Genomic DNA, 5,353 nt, shown 5'->3' with positions numbered 1-5,353 from the left:
CCTGTTTCCACTTCACTCGTTTCAGAGTAGTAGCTCACTTTGTTGGGACTAATAGATAATTGAGTGCAATTGTCACAGTGGCAAGGTAGAGCAGCTGTGCAGAGACTAAACTCACCATCTGTGACTTCCAACTGTTTCAACTACTGGTGCTTATCGTGTTCAGGGTCACATGTCAGCTGGAGCCTATACTAGTTGAATTTGGACGAGTGGATTGGAACCTGGACTGGTGGGCAGTCAATCACACGGTACATATAGACAAACAGCCATTCACACCTATGGGCAATTTAAAGTCTCAAATTAACCTACAGTACCATGCATCTTTTTGGAATGTAAGAGCCGGGATTAGAAGGCAGGACCACCTGGCAGGTGCTCTCCATCATGGACAGACCTGATCATCCTCTCCACAACACTCAGCAGCAGAAATGTTATTTATCACAGCATATTTCAGGAGATGGTCACCTAACTTAAAGTGGAGTTGATGTATAGTTACAGTCAGAACACGTCATGGAAATGACGAACGATTTATTAACTTGTGTTCACCTCGCTGCAAGTTTTCAGGGCCGGTTGTAACAAAGTTGACTGTCAACTGTCTACATTATTATGCTGTACATGTTATGCTTTATCACATATTTATAAATGATTACCAACTTAAGGTGAATGAGATTAGTTTTTTAAAAAAAAAATACATATTTTAGGAGAAATAAAAGAAAATACATTTTTGGGGATGCGAATGCTGAATCATGATTATGCAGGGGTTGGTTCTATATACGTTTTATTTGGTTGTGTGTTGCAGGATTTTTCTACTGTAAGCTATGCACCTTGGCTTAATAAAGTTTGGGAAACACTGACCTGGAGGGCTGGGGAAAAAAAAATATATTACTGATCATTATTTATGCAGCGGCTAAGCATAAACTCCATTGCATGTTGTACGTACAGTATTACATTTGCTGCGAAACTAGGAGGGTATTTCGGGTATTTTAGCTTGATAAATACACACACATTGACGTGAATGTATGTTGATGACCGAAAACCAGGATACTCGGTTAGACAGTGAGATACTCAAATAATTAAGGATGTCTGATAATACTGACTCACCGATATCATCGGCCCGATATTGGCATAAAAATGTAATATTGGTCAATATCGGTATGGGGATTTTTCCCTATAATGAAAGCTGATAAAAAACATAATGTTGTTATAGCCATTTTCTAGATACGCCGTCTATCCTCACTAGTAGGAATGTAACAATTCCTGGAAGTAAGCGACGGTGAAATATGACACTATGTGTCCGTGGGGACGTCCGTGAAAATGCTGCTTTTTCATATGATCTCGGGTGTATTTTCATTCGTATACGTCTTTGTTAGGCAGATTACTTTTCCTCTTCAATTTCGCATCGGATTTATACTGAGTGTTGGCTCACCTCTCATCATACGAGTGCTTTGAAAGTTAAGTCCAACTTTAAAGTCTGCGTGCATGTGCAGCTTATAGCACAGTACCTGTTATATGAGGTTTCTCTCCAGGTATTAGGCTGCTTTACAATGATGCAAAGGTTTGTATTTTCCCAAAATAGCATAGCTTCTTATAGTCTTCTGCAACATTGTGTCGATTACAGGAAGGAGATACAAATTAAACAAAAGGAATGGAATTTTCCTCTGAGTAATTCCAATATAAGAGTTCAAGTACTGTAATATAAATTGGCGCACATTCTTAATCATTATGCTTTTATTCAATTGTAGGTGAGGTAGGTTGATTGCTGTCATTTAGGCCTGTGTTCATTAAATTAAAGACATTTGTACTTTACACAAGCAGTGTGGATAGTCCTTCCACATGCCAGGTAGGTTCTACTTAGGTACAACCAGCCAGGTGGCTGCTAACATGAAGTACACTCTGTTATGTTCTGTGTTGTTGCTCTGCTGCCGCCTGTCTGCCTTGTCTTGCAGTGCACTGCAGTCCTGCTCACAGGTGTGTTACCTGCACACACCTGTGAGCAATCTCTCATCTGGCCTTTTTAAGCATGGCAGCAGGAGAGAGTCTTTGCCAGATTGTCCCTCATGCTTCTCACGCCCTCCGCTCCGCTCCGCTCGGCTCTGTGTTTGCAACTTCCTAGTCCCTGCTTTCTGGGTTTTAGTCTGTACCGTGTTGTATTTTCCTGCTAGTCTTCTTCATTTTACACTGTTGGAGCTTAAGGAGGATCTAAGTAGAGCTGCAAAATAAAAAAAAAACATTAAAAAACAAAACGTGAGTGAGACAAAAAAAGCAGCAATTTATTGCAAACAACCATTAAAGTAAAATAGGTTGTTTATCAGCTGATCAAAAGTTTAAGACAATAGCAAAAAAAACCTGAAAATCCCGTAAAATAGAAATCGAATGTTCAAAAAAAGGACTCAATAAGGAGTAGCTGCGCCTTGTTAATCATCTCAAAAATTGGTATGGGCATGCTTGGTGCAAGTGTTTCCAGGAGGCTAGTGAAAGTGTTGCTCAGGTGGTGAAAGACTGCTTCACGGAGGGCATCCACTGTCTGGAACTGATGGCCATTTTTTACGCTTGAAAATGCTTAATTTATGTCCAGAATATGCAACATTAACTGCTTTTTTTATTTTTTTTACACATAATAGGCCATAAACAACCACAAAACAGCAATCGTTTATTATTGAATTATTTTTTTGAAAAACCATGATGGAGCGAGGGACAACTTAAGAAGAGAGTTGGACTCACAGAGTGTATTAACATGACAAGATGCATCATATTGGATGGAAAATGTATTCACTCCGAGGCAAAAGTTGGTAAATTTGACAAACGGAAAAACAGGGGAGTACGCTAACCAACGTTGTACTATATGTTTCTTGTAAGTCAAGGTGCCACTGTACACATACTTGTGTAACTAAAAGGCCAAGCCACACTTAGCTTTGGTCTCTTCACTTCGCTTGGTTGCTTCATAGGCACCATTACTGACACACAAGCTCTCAGCCGTGTTTAAGTAAGTTAAGGAGGTACTGAAGGAATAAATTTCTTATGCTTGCATGCTAAATACACACACGCTTGCTAGCACATGAACCAGCACAGAATCTGTTTCCATGGTAACCCAAGGCATCTGGGGACATAGAAGGATAACCTCCCTTCCTCTTCTGACCAGGACAAGGACTATTTAAAGGGATAGTTTGGATGTTTTTACATTAATTTGTATGGCATCCCCATCAGCAGTGTAGTACATCGAGAGTTACTTACCCCCCCGCTTGGTCCCCTGAGCCCAGTTCTGGTCGAATTTCAGAGATGAGGAACGTAATTCCGGTTAGTTGCTGAAGTCACTGAAGTAAAGAGTTAGGCTTCCAATATGCATTCGAAAGAGTAATACAGCTGCATCACAAAAATGCCTCCTCGAAAAAATCAGACCTCACAAATCGCTCGGTGTTACTTTTCTCTTTCGTCACATCACTGTGCACTGTCGCCTGTCCATTGTTGTGTATGTGATGAAGATGGCTACGACGATCTGCGTCTTCAGCCGCTGCGCGAGTATCGTAGTCATCTTGTTTACATATGTGTGAAGATGCGCTGCGTCACCGCCGTCTTCATCAGAAATTGACAGCCGCTTGGAGAGGGTTTTTTTTAGACAATGAAAGCTCTTGTGCATTCAATACACACCGCCAACTACAAAGACCAACTTACATGACGCCAGCGGCACAATAACATCTGCAGTAAAAATAACTTTGCATCAACCAGTTTAGCATGTCCTGCTATACTTCTGCTTTTCAAAGCGGTTTGTCATCCAGCCTCGAGACAAAGCTCAGAGCACAGAACAATCATCGTCAAGGACAGAAAGGGGCAATTAGGGCAAACCTAAGTCATGCTCAGGAAAACAACTCTGAACTGGCCTGGATGAACTAGTAACTGATTATCAGTATCATAAGTATACTGAAGTAAAGTAAATAAGATTCCTTGTTTAAATAACTTGCTAATGTTGTGTTTATGCGGGGTTTTCGCTACATGTAATGTATCGTGCTGCCACACCTTGGACATTTGTTTTTTAATGGACGTATATGCTTTATCTGGGGTGCCCATTACGGCGATCGTAAAGGTACCGTTGGTTGCGTGTCACCTGCATCATTACTGTCACTTCGTAGATGTCATATGACATCAGTCAGCTGACATTAAGCCCCTTCCTGACTCGCTCTTGTGTCATGGCGGACCAAAAAATAAAAATGTCGGCAGGCACACATGCATAGTGAAACTTTTATCTTCATTATTCGGATTGCGGATAAACTAACTGAGCGGTAAGATGCCTATACTGTATCTATAACAAAAGTTATCCGTTCACTTGGAGCGACTACTTATGTAGAAAAAAAAGTCGATTGTTTCATGGCTGCGCATCGCGTCATGAACTCTACTATAGAAATGTGATTTTTTTTCACAATGAACTGGAAAACGTGCCCATTGCTGAAAGCTTTTTTAATATGGTGCTTTGACTAAAGCTGTCTTTTGCATAATCCTTTCAATTTCTCATATACAGTATCTGTAATGTTGTATAGCAAATGCTAACTGGACGTAATACATGATGAACGGTACGTAGCTATTTTCTAGGGACAGATACAGTAATGAATTTTTGCAGAGTACGAGCATGAAACAACTACAACTCATTATCCGTAATCGTGATGACGTAAAATCCTGATTATGTATTCACTCTTCACGCGCTGTCATTGGCCAGTCACACACAGCGACCGGCCCTCCTTAGACAGGCTCGCTGGCTGCAGCGCCCAGGCAGCGCCTGTCTGTATTGTGTCTGTGTGTCTGTGTGTGAGCATGTCACTAGCATAAGGGAGCACTCGTGGGAGTGCGTTTTTCAACCCTTTCATTCGCATTTTGCGCCTGAAATAAGTTCAGACAAATTTTCGCACATCTGTATATACAGTATATCTACAAGTCTCCTACAACTTTTCTTGTTTCACATCGCAACTCTCGCGTTGCAGGAAAGATGACTGCTCTCCGTGACGTAAGTGCTGTCCTACTTTTTTTTTCGTTTGTATGCAACTCCGAATTCCAGCGTGGCGCACATTAAAAAAGAAAGCCATGAAGTGTTTTTTTTGTCATGCATTTACTGCGTAATCCTCACGAGAGGCTTGCCGTTGGAGTGCATCTCATCAAACCGGTGTGTGCGTACCGCTGTGGAAGTGTCATGTTTGGCGCTAGACAACGTGACTGGTTGGATGTCAGTGCAGAGGAACAACAGTCCAATAAGTAACAAAAAATATTTAATAAGAACAAAAGGTGTCCACCAAGGGAGAAAAAGTACAACACAAATATGAGAGTCCAAAAGGGTAAAAACAGAAAAGGCAGAAAAGGAACGAAAAAACCCAAGCAG

The sequence above is a fragment of the Dunckerocampus dactyliophorus genome, chromosome 11, assembly GCF_027744805.1.
Source record: "Dunckerocampus dactyliophorus isolate RoL2022-P2 chromosome 11, RoL_Ddac_1.1, whole genome shotgun sequence".
Classification (NCBI taxonomy): Eukaryota; Metazoa; Chordata; class Actinopteri; order Syngnathiformes; family Syngnathidae; genus Dunckerocampus; species Dunckerocampus dactyliophorus.
This window is presented reverse-complemented; position numbering follows the sequence as displayed.